The sequence below is a fragment of the Arachis ipaensis genome, chromosome B8 (genome assembly GCF_059453495.1).
Source record: "Arachis ipaensis isolate K30076 ecotype BB chromosome B8, ASM5945349v1, whole genome shotgun sequence".
Lineage (NCBI taxonomy): Eukaryota > Viridiplantae > Streptophyta > Magnoliopsida > Fabales > Fabaceae > Arachis > Arachis ipaensis.
The window spans coordinates 93,052,750-93,068,056 of record NC_142443.1 but is presented as its reverse complement, the minus strand read 5'-3'; positions in this window follow the sequence as shown (position 1 = coordinate 93,068,056).

Below are 15,307 nucleotides of genomic sequence, written 5' to 3'. Positions count from 1 at the left end.
CTCTTGGCATCTCTTCAGAACAAGTTTCAGGTGATTAAGACAGGAGCTGAATGAGTCTCCATATACTGAGAAGTCATCCATGAAGACTTCCAAAAATTTTTCCACCATATCAGAGAAAATAGAGAGCATGCATCTCTGGAAGGTTGCAGGTGCATTACACAGCCCAAATGGCATCCTTCTATAAGCAAACACTCCTGACGGACATGTGAATGCTATTTTTTCTTGATCTTGGGGATCTACTGCAATCTGGTTATAGCCTGAGTAGCCATCCAAAAAGCAGTAATAATTATGACCTGCCAGTCTTTCTAGCATCTGGTCTATGAATGGTAAAGGAAAATGATCCTTTCTGGTGGCTGTATTGAGCCTTCTGTAGTCAATACACATGCGCCACCCTGTAACTGTTCTTGTAGGAACCAGTTCATTCTTTTCATTATGAACCACTGTCATGCCTCCCTTTTTGGGGACAACTTGGACAGGGCTCACCCAGGGGCTGTCAGAAATAGGATAAATAATCCCAGCCTCTAGTAATTTGGTGACCTCTTTCTGCACCACTTCCTTCATGGCTGGAGCCGCCTCTGTGGTTGAACCACTGGTTTAGCATTATCCTCCAATAAGATTTTGTGCATGTATCTAGATGGGCTTATGCCCTTAAGGTCACCTATGGACCACCCAAGAGCTGTCTTGTGTGTCCCTAGCACTTGAATAAGTGCTTCCTCTTCCTGTAGATTTAGAGCAGAGCTTATGATCACTGGAAGAGTGTCACCTTCTCCCAGAAATACATATTTCAGGGATGGTGGTAATGGTTTGAGCTCGGGTTTAGGAGGTTTTTCCTTTTCCAGAGGAAATTTCAGAGGCTCTTCCATCTCCTCTGAATCCTCCAAATCAGGCTGAACATCTTTAAAGATGTCTTCCAACTCTGATTCGAGACTCTCAGCCATCTTGATCTCTTCTACCAAAGAGTCAATAAGATCAACTTTCATGCAGTCTTTTGATGTGTCTGGATGCTACATGGCTTTGACAGCATTCAACTTAAACTCATCATCATTGACTCTCAGGGTTATTTCCCTCTGTTGGACATCAATGAGAGTTCGTCCAGTTGCTAGGAAGGGTCTTCCTAAAATGAGAGTAGCACTCTTGTGCTCCTCCATTTCCAGCACTACAAAGTCAGTAGGAAAGGCGAATGGCCCAACTCTGACGATCATGTCTTCAATCACGCCTGATGGGTATTTAATGGAGCCATCAGCAAGTTGGAGACATATTCGGGTCGGTTTAACTTCTTCAGTTAAACCAAGCTATCTGATAGTGGATGCAGGTATTAGGTTGATGCTTGCCCCAAGATCACATAAAGCTGTCTTGGTGCAATTACCTTCTAATGTGCATGGTATCAGAAAACTCCCAGGGTCTTTAAGCTTTTCAGGAAAGCTTTTCAGAATGACTGCACTTCATTCTTCAGTGAGGAGAACTATTTCAGTTTCTCTCCAATCCTTCTTATAACTCAAGATCTCTTTCATGAACTTGGCATAAGAAGGTATTTGCTCAAGTGCCTCTGCAAATGGAATCTTTATTTCAAGAGTCCTGAGATAATCTGTAAAGCGATCAAATTGCTTATCCTGCTCCTCTTTCCGGAGTTTTTGGGGATAAGGTATCTTGGCTTTATATTCCTCAACCTTAGTTGTTGTAGGTTTATTGCCTACAGAAGTGGTTGAAGAAGCCTTTTTAGAGGGGTTGTCATCAGCACTTGTGTGTGTCTGATCCCTCACTGGCAATGGAGTGCCAGAGTTAGAAGCTGGAGTGACGTTAGACGCCCACTCCTTGTCTGTTCCTGGCGTCTGAACGCCAGAACTGTGCCCATTTTGGGCGTTCAACCTCAGATCCTTGCTTATTTCTGGCGTTGAACGCCAGTCCTTGCTTGTTACTGGCGTTGAACGCCAATCTTGGGCATGGTCTGGGTGTTCAGCGCCAGCCTTCCACCAGATTTCTGGCGTTTTAGCGCCAGAATTACTTTTCCCTGGGCTCTTACTGTCCTCAGGTGAATTTTGGGTGGTTTGCTCATTCCTTAGCTCTTTGCTGCCTTGAGGTGGGGTATTTAATATTTTCCCACTTCTTAATTGAACTGCTTGGCATTCTTCTGTTATTTGTCTTGACAGCTGCTGCTTTGTTTGCTTCAATTGTTCTTCCATATTTATATTAGCCATCCTTGTCTCTTGTAGTTTATCCTTGAATTCGGCTAACTTATTTGTTAGAAAGTCCAATTGCTGATTGAATTCAGCAGCTTGTTTTACAGGGCTGAGTTCAGGAGTTACTGTTTTAACCTCTTCTTTCATGGAAGGGTCACTGCTTAGGTACAGATGCTGATTTCTAGCAACTGTATCAATGAACTCTTGAGCTTCTTTAATTGTCTTTCTCATGTGGATAGATCCACCAGTTGAGTAATCTAGAGAGATCTGAGCTCTTTCTGTAAGCCCATAATAGAAGATGTCTAACTGAACCCACTCTGAAAACATTTCAGAGGGGCATTTTTGTAGCATCTCTCTGTATCTCTCCCAGGCATCATAAAGAGATTCATTATCTCCTTGTTTAAAGCCTTGGATGTCCAGCCTTAGCTGTGTCATCCGTTTTGGAGGAAAGTATTGATTCAGAAATTTTTCTGTCAGCTGTTTCCATGTCCTTATGCTAGCCTTAGGTTGGTTATTTAACCACCTCTTGGTTTGGTCTTTTACAGCAAATGGAAATAGTAATAATCTGTAGACATCCTGATCTACCTCCTTATCATATACTGTGTCAGCAATTTGTAAAAACTGTGCCAGAAACTCTGTAGGTTCTTTCTGTGGAAGACCGGAATACTGGCAACTTTGCTGCACCATGATAATGAGCTGAGGATTCAACTCAAAACTACTGACTCCAATGGAGGGTATGCAGATACTGCTCCCATATGAAGCAGTAGAGGGGTTAGCATATGACCCCAGAGTCCTCCTGGACTGTTCATTTCCACTTAGATCCATGATGGAGAAAGGGAGATGATAAAAAAAATATTTATTTTTATTTATTTATTTATTTATTTATTTAATTATTTAGAAAATAATTAAATTAAAATAAAGTAAATAAAAATAGGTGAATATTTTCGAAAAAATTGAGGAGAGAGAAAGTGGTTAGGAAGTTTTGAAAAAGATATAATTTGGAAAAGATTTTAAATTTTGAAAAAAAAATCTGAATTTTAAAAAATAATTTTTGAAAAAATTATTTTAAAAATAGAGAGAAAAGATATTTTTGAATTTAGTGAGGAAAGAGAAAAACAATAAAATCACACAAGATTTAAAATTTTTAGATCTAATGCTCCTAGTTTTCGAAAATTTTGGAGGGGAAACACCAAGGAACAACAAACAAAAAAAATTTTAAGATCAAGACACAAGGAAAACTCAAGAACACTTTGAAGACTCACAAGAACACAAGAACATGAAGAAACAACACCAAACTTAAAATTTTTAGAAAACCAAACTAAAATTTTCGAAAAAAAAAAATAACAAGAAAACACCAAACTTAGAGTTTCGCACAGGATTTATTCAAAGAAAAATTATTTTTGAAAAAGATTTTAAAAATTAGGATAGCCAATTACCAAGAACATAAGCACCAAGCTCTAACTAATTGAGCTATAAATTTAAAGTATTTTAACAATGTATAAATAATAAAAGACTCTAAACCAAAAAAGAAAAATTTTTCCTAATCTAAGCAACAAAATAAACCGTCAGTTGTTCAAACTCAAACAATCCCCGGCAACGGCGCCAAAAACTTGGTGCAGGAATTATGAATAACACGTTTCACAACTCGTACCACTAACCAGCAAGTGCACTGGGTTGTCCAAGTAAAACCTTACGTGAGTAAGGGTCGATCCCACGGAGATTGTTGGTTTGAAGCAAGCTATGGTTATCTTGCAATTCTCAGTCAGGATATTAATTGGTGGTTATCAATTGACTTGCAAATGAACAAGGGAGCATAAATTAAAAATTACTTGTTATGCAGTAATGGAGAATATGTTGGAGTTTTGGAGATGCTTTGTCTTCTGAAATTCTACTTTCCTCTGTTTCTAATTCACGCATGCACGTCCTCCTATGGCAAGCTGTATGTTGGTGGATCACCGTTGTCAATGGCTACCATCCATCCTTCCAGTGAAAAGGGTCCAAGTGCGCTGTCACCGCACGGCTAATCATCTGCAGGTTCTCAATCATACCGGAATAGGATTTACTATCCTTTTGCGTCTGTCACTACGCCCAGCACTCGTGAGTTTGAAGTTCGTCACAGCCATTCAACCCCAGAATCCTACTCGGAATACCACAGACAAGGTTTAGACTTGTCGGATTCTCATGAATGCTGCCATCAAACTAGCTTATACCACGGAGATTCTGATTAAGGAATCTAAGAGATAATCATTCAATCTGATGTAGAATGGAAGTGATTGTCAGACACACGTTCATGGAGTGAGGAAGGTGATGATTGTCACGGATCATCACCTTCTCCATAATGAGGCGCGAATGGATATTTTAGAGAGGAACACGCATGTTTGAACGGAAAACAGAAATACTTGCATTAATTCATCGAGACACAGCAGAGCTCCTCACCCCCAACAATAGAGTTTAGAGACTCATGCCGTTAAAAGTTACAAAGTTCAGATCTAAAAATGTCATGAGATACAAAATAGATCCCCAAAAGTTGTTTAAATACTAAACTAGTAACCTAGGTTTACAGAAAATGAGTAAACTATAACAGATAGTGCAGAAATCCACTTCTGGGGCCCACTTGGTGTGTGCTGGGGCTGAGACTAAAGCTTTCACGTGCCTGGGGCTGTTTTGGGCGTTCAACGCCAGCTTTGGATCCATTTCTGGCGTTGAACTCCAACTTGCAGCTTGTTTCTGGCGCTGTACGCCAGAATTGGGCAGAGAGCTGGCGTTAAATGCCAGTTTACATCATCTATCCTTGAGCAAAGTATGAACTATTATATATTTCTGGAAAGCTCTAGATGTCTACTTTCCAACACAATTGGAAGTGCGCCATTTGGATTTCTGTAGCTCCAGAAATTCCATTTTGAGTACAGGGAGGTCAGAATCCAACAGCATCGGCAGTCCTTTTTCAGCCTGAATCAGATTTTTGCTCAGCTCCCTCAATTTCGGCCAGAAAATACCTGAAATTATAGAAAAACACAACTCATAGTAAAGTCCAGAAATATGAATTTTTCCTAAAAACTAATGAAAATAAGCTGAAAACTAACTAGAACACACTAAAAACTATATGAAATTAACCCCAAAAAGCGTATAAAATATCCGCTCATAAAGAGGTATGCTACACTTGAGGAGTTTGTAACTGAGGCCACAGATGAAATGTTTTCCAACCTTAAATCTCATATTCAGATCATTGCTCCCGAGGCAGATTGTAACACCCTCACTATCAGAATGTCACGCTTCCGGCTGCGCCACTCTGATAGTAAGAAGTATTACGATGACTTCATATACATAATAATAAAATAAGAGCTTTTGACACAAAACTGTATTGCTGTTTTCTTTGAAAAAACTGGAAAAATACTTTATCTTGTAAACCAACAAACACGTACATATATACAACACTCTTTACATAAGTAGCTTATGAATTTTGTATGCATACAAAACATACAATTCCAATCCCTCTTACAAAATATAATATTGTTGGCGATGGATAAATAAATAATAACTAAAACAACAACATCGAATAAGCAAAACGCAATAAAACTCTTCGTGAGCCTCGTCATTCGTCTCCTGAAAAGATAAAGCAGTACGGGGTGAGAACCTAACCACACGATCTCACAACAGAGTTTCAGAATTGTCATAAGAAGATATTTAAAGAGAAATCTATTTTCAAACTCAGTGATTATCGATGTCTTGTGAATCTTTTAAAAACCGACGGTTTAACTACTCAAAAATTCAAAGCCTTTTTAAAAGAAATCAGTTAAGTATCCAGAAATCCAAAACTCACTTTTCCTATAAAAGAACCTTAAAAGTTTCCTAACAGTATGAATGACCAACCTGTTCCAAACATAGGTTCACTAAGCCTATGATGAACAGCTTGATATTTCATACTTTACTAAACCTCAATCAGAAACCAATTACACAATCAACTAACACTATCATCAATTCAGCACCAAAACTCAATCTCAAAAGTATCACACCAAAACAAACACACGCAAAACAGACAAGAAAAATATATAGCAGTTAAAGACAGTTAAGCAGTTAGGCAAACAAAAAAAATTCAAACCCAAACAAAGCATGCAAATGCATATGATGCATGTCTGCCATATAGCTAATGAGCTCATTTGTTGGTGCCCTATCACCATTAGAGGGAATAGGTGCCCTGTCACCCTTACAACCAGCGAGAAAATACAGATATACTTGTCATCAATCATCCTTAACCATGTCTCATTTACCATATTCATTGAATTTCATAATCAAACACAGTTTTCTTCATTCTTATTCCTCATCTCTTTTCCAAAGCAAGTGAACAACGCCACTGCCTCTTACCCGAGGTCTCAACTCTTAATCAAAATTAATTTCATTTTCAAATCAGTTTCTCAATATCATTAAATTTATTCAAAAATCATACTTTTAAAATTAATTCTCATCATTCTTCTTTCAAATTCAATCCTCATCATTTCTCCCATTCCGTTCTTTAAGAATTCAAACTCAAAATATAATCTTTTTCTTAATAACTCTGAAATAAGTCATATAATCCTTAAATCTTAGTCTTTCTAAACAACCACTTTAAAAGAAATCTCCATTTTTTACAAAAATTTGGACAGTATCTCCTCTAAAATTCGGACTATGCCACCCTTACGGGTCCCATCAAAACCACATTTTCCAACCCGTTCTCAACCAACTTCACTATCAAACAATTATCAAATATCAAAACCTTTCTAATTTTTAAACCAGTTTTGATATCAGATCAGGTTTGATGTCAAACCATTTCGATACCAATTTATTTCTCTAATTCAATTTATTTCCAATAAATCAAACTTATTTCCAAATCTCAATCATTTTCCAAAATTCAACCTATTCCAATAACAAGTCTTTTTCAAAATCAACCAGCTCCAATATTAAATCATTTGTAAAATTAAGCTAATTCAAAATCAAACCGCTTCCAAAATCAAATCATTTTCAATGCCGATCTAGTTTCACTATCAATTTTTCATCTACAACCGCACACCATTCAAGCAGTCAGTAATTCAATTCAGTGAACAATCACATCCATAAGACAAACATAATCACAGAAATACATTTTTCACGTCCATATCTATTTATAACAATTCTGTAATATAAAATAGATTTTAACAAAAAACTACCTTAAACAGTCGAAAACCACAAAGCCAAACGGGTCTGAAAACACTTTCCTCTTTGCCCAAAATCAACGACATCAAATTAACCATTTTTCGTAATGGCAATAGCCATAGAAGCACCATACAGCAATAGGAACTCAACCCTAAGACAATTAATGTCACAAAAATCTCAGTAATATATAACAAAATGGTGACTACAAAGGTTTCAGAGTAAGACATCCTACTGTTTTTATAGGAGAATCCAAAGAACGCAGTGGCTGCAGCTCTGGTGATGACATTCAACAGGGGGAACGGCGGCAGGAAACTCTGGTGGTGATGCAGCGGCTTTGAGACAACGTACCGGCCCTTCCTCTAGCGTGCAACAGCACCAACATCCACCACTATCACCTCTCTCTCTGGTCATACCCAACAGCGTCGGCGGCAGCAACCCAGCTGCGATAGTGACGAAATAGCAGCAGAAAGATCCAGATCCATTCCGCGATGCCGTTTTCCCTACTGCGCGTGTGTTAGCTTCGGTCTCCCTTCTCCATCGCATTCTGCTCCTCGGCGACAGACCTCCATTGATGGCTACATTGAAGACCTTGACGACGGCACAGGCAACGCGAGCTATCTTTTACCCCGTGTCTCTCACCCACGTCTCGACGACTCTCTTCGCGGTTCTGTTTCCAATGGCAGCGCGTGTTCCTTGTCGGTGCTGCTTCTTCTCCGGTTCTCCTCCGTTTTCTCACACCCTCGATCTCCATCTCTCTTCTGCTATCTCTCATGTCTCTTTTCCTTTTCCATTTGTTTTCTCCCGTTTTCTTTTATTTCGTGTGTGCGTTGTAGCTGAGAGGGAGAAATGGGGGTGGGATGGCAATGGGTGAGGTGGTGAAGCGATGGGGTAAAAAGGTTAGAGTTAGGATTTTCAATTTGGGGATTTTTGGATAGTTTAGGTAATTTTAATAGAATTAAGGGTAATATAGTAATAAAAAACTAATATTAATTCAATAATATCTATAAAAGTACTATTTAATTATCAACTTTATTTATTTTCAAATAAATACTCTAATTCAATTATTAAAAATTATAAAAACCAATTTCCTTTTTAATTATAAAATAAAGTTAAAAATCTAATTATTCAACTTAAAATATATAAAATCCTTATTATTATTCAATTACTAAAGCTTTAAATCAAGTTATCATTGATAAATGAAAAATTCTTTTACATAAATTTGCTACTAAGGGTTCTGGCTACCCTTGTTATGATGCCTCGTTAAAACCCCCTTTAGAAAAAACCCTTATCGGGGAAAAAATCTTTCAGGTCAGGAAAAAGAGTACACCAAGGAACAAGGTGCGCTACCTTATTGTAGTACTTTTTTAGGTTACATGTGTGCCACTAGCCTGAGGATGCTCTACTGATGTGAATTGGTGCTTTATTTTGAGATTGGCCACTTAATTTCTAAAGGTCGAGTTGGTGAACTTGGTTTCATTGTCCGTGGTGATGAACTGGGAAACTCTAAACCTTATGACAATATTTTTGTAGAGGAACTTCCAACTTCTCTGGGCAGTGATAGTTGCTAATGGTTCTGCTTCAATTCACTTAGTAAAATAGTCAATCCCTACTATGAGATATCTGACTTGTCCCAGAGCTTGAGAAAATGGTCCGAGGAGATCAAGACACCAATTTGCAAATGGCCATGGTGAAGTGACGCTAATAAGTTCTTCAGGAGGCGCCACATGGAAGTTGGCATGCTTCTGACAAGGTAGGCACTTTTTAATGAACTCGGCCGCTTCTCTTTGTAAGGTCGACCAAAAGAAGCTGACCCAGATCACCTTCTTGGCTAGTGATCAGGCTCCTAAGTGGTTCCCACATATGCCGTTGTGTACTTCCTCCAAGACCTCCTTTGTATTGGAGGTCGGGCCGCACTTTAGGAGAGGTGTTGATATTCCTCTTTTATATAGAACATTGTAGACCAGGGTGTAATTTTGTGCTTCCCTTACAAGTCTTCGAGCCTCCTTTTCGTTTTTAAGGAGGACATCAAATTTAAGATAGTTGATTATGGGAGTTATCCATCCTAAATTTTGATTGGATATGGCCATTATGTATGAGTTGTTATCTCCCTTTGATATTGATGGTTCTTGGAGAGTTTTTTAGATTAGGCTTCTATTATTGCCCCTTGGCTTGGTGCTGGCGAGTTTGGAAAGGGAGTCAGCTCAGGCATTTGACTCCTTAGTTATGTGTCAGACCTCTCCTTTTGAGAATTGTGCTAGCTGTTCTTGTGCTTTATCTAAATATTTCTTCATGTTGGGGTCTTTGGCTTGGTAAGTGCCATTAATTTGTGAAGCTACCACTTGGAAATTATTAAACACCATCAACGTTTGTGCTCCTACTTCTTTAGCCAGCTTCAAGCCAGCAAGCAAGGCCTTGTATTCTGCTTGGTTATTAAAGGCAAGGCACTCGAACCTCAATGAAAGTTCTATCCGAGTTCCTTGCTCACTTTCCAAGACGACACCTGATCCACTGCCAGGTTTATTGGATGACCCATCTTCGTACAAGCTCCAAGTTATCAGACTTTCTCGACTTTCAATTTATTCAGCTATGAAGTCAGCGAAATACTGGGACTTAATTGTTGTCCGAGCTTCATAATTTAAATCAAACTCAGACAGTTCCACAACCCATTGTAACATCCTTCCTGTTAGGTCCGTCTTTTGTAGAATATATTTCATAGGTTGGTTAGTGTGGACTTTGACGACGACCAAAAGCATGGGTATGGATTTTCGTACTAAAAATAGGATTGACGTTGCAAGTATAGTCCAAACCCAACCATTGATCATCAATCAAATTATCATTCTAAACATTGTCACAATTCAAAACACAATTATAACCGAGAGTATTTAGACTCCCGGGTTGTTCTCCCTAGGAACTAATGCCAATGAATGCACACAATTTTGGTTGTGAGTAGCAAGGGGATTTTCAATGATAAGGAAGCAAACAAATAAAGAGATAAAAAAACTAGATAAAATTGCAATTAATAAACTAATAAAGGAATAAAAGAACTATGTATGTAATATAAACAAGTAAGGCTAAAAAGTAATGGAAAGTAGTTCAAAACATAAATGAAACATTGACTTGGAATGAGTTATGGAATTCCTTCCTTGCCATAACCACAACTATGATAATTATGATGGATTAATCTCACTAAGTCAACCCTCACATCGGTGAGTAAGTTAAATGAGCATAAGTGTTCTTAACCCACAATTCCTAGCTTGCTTGCTAATTACCTTAGCAAAAAATTAGCGTTAGTGGGAACAAGAACAATTAACAACCCAAGAATTATCACTAAATATTGGACATTATGGCTCTAGTAATCCATACACTCATTTTCCCCAAGCCAAGGGGTGGAAATTACCCCATAATCAAAATTGGCATTTCATTAAACACATAGTGGGCATAAACATAAAAAATGGCAAAATTGGGAAATTGATGAAATCTATGAACCATAAATGATCAAAATCAATAAAGGCAACTCAAACAAACATATAAAAGCCATCAAACATCTATTTAAATAACTAGAAATCCAAAATTGCAAAACTATATAAATTGGCAAGAGAAATGAAAATATGAGAAAGTGTAGAACAAGTAATGTCATAAAAGAGAGAACTAAAGAAAAACTTACAATAAGATAGCAAAATCCAAGAACAAAATTGAAGTATAAAATGCTACATTGAAACCCTAATTAAAACCCTAAGAGAGAAAACTGGTGCACGAAATTGTGATCTCAACGGCGCCAAAAACTTGGTACACACGTTCATAATCTCAATTCTTCTTCACAACTCTGCACAACTAACCAGCAAGTGCACTGGGTCGTCCAAGTAATAAACCTTACGTGAGTAAGGGTCAATCCCACAGAGATTGTCGGCTTGAAGCAAGCTATGGTCATCTTGTAAATCTCAGTCAGGAAGATTCAAATGGTTATGAAGTTTTGATAATTAAAATATAAATAAAATATAAGATAAGATAGAAATACTTATGTAATTCATTGATGAGAATTTCAGATAAGCGTATGGAGATGCTTTGCTCCTTCTAAATCTCTGCTTTCCTACTGTCTTCATTGAATCATTAATACTCCTTTCCATGGCAAGCAATATGTTGGGGGATCACCGTTGTCAATGGCTACCGTCCGTCCTCTCAGTAAAAATAGTCCAAATGCGCAGTCACCACACGACTAATCATCTGTCAGTTCTCACTCATGTTGGAATAGGATCCATTGATCCTTTTACGTCTGTCACAACGCCCAAAACTCACGAGTTTGAAGCTCGTCACAGTCATCCCATCCCAGATCCTACTCGGAATACCACAGACAAGGTTTAGACTTTTTGGATCTCAAGAATGCTGCCAATTGATTCTAGCTTATACCACGAAGACTCCGATCTTTCGGAATGGAGGCTAAGAGATACACGCTCAAGCTATTGCAGATAGAATAGAAGTGGTTGTCAGGCACGCGTTCATAGGTGAGAATGATGATGAGTGTCACAGAGCATCACATTCATCAGGTTGAAGTGCGAGTGAATATCTTGGAATAAGAATAAGCTTGAATTTAATAGAAAAACAATAGTACTTCACATTAATTCATGAGGAACAGCAGAGCTCCACACCTTAATCTATGACGTGTAGAAACTCCACCATTGAAAATACATAAGTGATAATGGTGTTCATTGGCTTCGGCCCAAGTGGGGGAACCAGAATGACCAAGACCTTGAATACAATAGTAAAAAGTCCTATTTATACTAAACTAGTTACTAGGGTTTACAGAGATAAGTAAATGATGCAGAAATCCACTTCCAAGACCCACTTGGTGTGTGCTTAGGCTGAGCATTGAGCTTTACACGTGTAGAGACTTCTCTTGGAGTTAAACACCAGGTTGCAGCCTGTTTGTGGCGTTAAACTCTGGTTTGTAACCTGTTTTTGGCGTTTAACTTCAGAATAGGGTAGGAAGTTGGTGTTTGAACGCCAGTTTGCGTCATCAAAACTCGGGAAAAGTATGAACTATTATATATTGATGGAAAGCCCTGGATGTCTACTTTCTAACGAAATTGAGAGCTCGTCAATTGGGTCTCTGTAGCTCCAGAAAATCTATTTCGAGTGCAGGGAGGTCAGAATCCAACAGCATCTGTAGTCCTGTTTGAGCCTCTTAATAAGATTTTTGCTCAGGTGCCTCAATTTCAGCCAGAAAATACCTGAAATCACAGAAAAACACACAAACTCATAGTAAAGTCTAGAAATATGATTTTTGCATAAAAACTAATAAAAACATAATAAAAATTAACTAAATCATACTAAAAACTATGTAAAAATAATGCCAAAAAGCGTATAAATTATCCGCTCATCACAATAGCAAACTTAAACTGTTGCTTGTCCCTACGCAACTGAAAATCAAATAGGATAAAAAGAAGAGAAAATACAATAAATTTCAAAATATCAATGAAGCTTAGTTCCAATTAGATGAGCGGGACTAGTAGCTTTTTGCTTCTGAACAGTTTTGGCATCTCACTTTATCCTTTGAAGTTCGGAATGATTGGCATCTATAGGAACTCAAAATTTAGATAGTGTTATTGATTCTCTTAGTTCAGTATGTTGATTCTTCAACACAGCTACTTTATGAGTCTTGGCCGTGGCCCTAAGCACTTTATTTTCCAGTATTACCACCGGATACATAAATGCCACATACACATAACTGGGTGAACCTTTTCAATTTATGACTCAGCTTTGCTAGAGTCCCCAATTAGAGGTGTCTAGGGTTCTTAAGTACACTCTTTTTGCTTTGGATCACGACTTTAACCGCTCAGTCTCAAGCTTTTGGCTTGACACCTTCACACCACAAGCACATGGTTAGGGACAGCTTGGTTTAGCCGCTTAGGCCAGGATTTTATTCCCTTGGGCCCTCCTATCCATTAATGCTCAAAGCCTTGGATCCTTTTTACCATTGCCTTTTAGTTTAAAGGGTTATTGGCTTTTTGCTCTTGCCTTTTGGTTTAAAGAGCTCTTGGCTTTTTCTGCTTGCTTTTTCTTTTTCTTTCTTTTTCTTTTATTTTTGCCATTTTTTTTTGCAAGCTTTGTTCTTCACTGCTTTTTCTTGCTTCAAGAATCAATTTTATGATTTTTCAGAATATCAATAACATTTCTCCTTTTTCATTATTCTTTCAAGAGCCAACAATTTTAACATTCATAAACAACAAATTCAAAAGACATATGTACTGTTCAATCATTCATTCAGAAAACAAAAAGTATTGTCACCACATCAAAATAATTGAACTAATTTCAAGGATGAATTCCAAATCATGTACTTCTTGTTCTTTTGTGATTAAAATATTTTTCATTTAAGAAAGGTGATGGATTCATAGCACATTCATAGCTTTAAGACATAGACACTTAAACACTAGTGATCATGTAATAAGACACAAATATAGATAAAACATAAGGCATAGGAAACGAAAAACAAAAAAATAAAGAACAAGGAAATTAAAGAACGGGTCCACCTTAGTGATGGTGGCTAGTTCTTCCTCTTGAAGATCTTATGGAGTGATTTAGCTCCTCAATGTCTCTTCCTTGATTTTGTTGCTCCTCCCTCATGACTCTTTGATCTTCTCTAATTTCATGGAGAATGATGGAGTGCTCTTGGTGCTCCACCCTTAGTTGTCCCATGTTGGAACTCAATTCTCCTAGGGAGGTGTTAATTTGCTCCCAATAGTTTTGTGGAGGAAAGTGCATCCCTTGAGGCATCTCAGGGATTTCATGATGAGGAATTTCCTCATGCTCTTGTTGAGGTCCATGAGTGGGCTCTCTTGTTTGCTCCATCCTCTTTTTAGTGATGGGATTGTCCTCTTCAATGAGGATGTCTCCCTCTATGACAATTCCAGCTGAATTGCATAGGGTACAAATGACTTGGCCACAACTTCATAGAAGTGGTCTTGATGGACCTTTGAGATGAATCTCTCCATCTCCCATGACTCAAAGGTGGAAGCTTTTGCCTTCCCTTTTCTCTTTCTGGAGGTTTCTCTGGCCTTAGGTGCTATAAATGGTTATGGAAAAACAAAAAGCAACGCTTTTACCACACAAAACTTAGAAGGTTTGCTCGTCCTCGAGCAAAAGAAGAAAGAGGAAAGTAGAAGAAGAAGAAAATGAAGGAGATAGAGTGACGGAAGTGGTTTGGCCAAGGGGTTAGGTGTGGGAGGGAAATGGTTTGAATTGTGAAGGGTATTTGGGGAAGAGATATGGAGGTGTGAAGAAGAGAGAGAGAGTGAGTTGAGGTTGGTGGGGATCCTGTGGGGTCCACAGATCCTGAGGAGTCAAGGACTTATCATCCCTGCTATATTTAGGCGTGTAAACGCCCTTAGAGTGCAATCCTGACATTTAACGCCAGACTGCTGCTTGTTTCGGGCGTTAAACACCAACTTTTCTCCCTTTATTGGTGTTTAACACCAAGTTGGTGCTTCTTTCTGGCGTTAAACGCCAGTCTGATGCTTCTTATTGGTGTTTAAATGCCAGTAAGCTTATCCTCCAGGGTGTGCTGTTTTTAATGCTGTTTTTCATTCTCTTTTTGATTTTTCAGTTGTTTTTGTGACTTCACATGATCATCAACCTACAGAAAACATAAAATAACAATGAAAAATAAATAGATATAATTTAATAACATTGGGTTGCCTCCCAATAAGCACTTTTTTAATGTCAATAGCTTGACAGTGAGCTCTCATGGAGACTCACAGATAATCAGAGCAGGGTTGGGGCCTCTCAACACCAAACTTAGAGTTTGGTTGTGGCCTCTCAACACCAAACTTAGAGTTTGGTTGTGGCCTCCCAACACCAAGCTTAGAGTTTGAATGTGGGGGTTTTGTTTGACTCTGTATTGAGAGAAGCTTTTCATGCTTCCTCTCTAAAGTTACAGAAGGAGAACCTTGAGTCTTGAATACAAGGTAGTC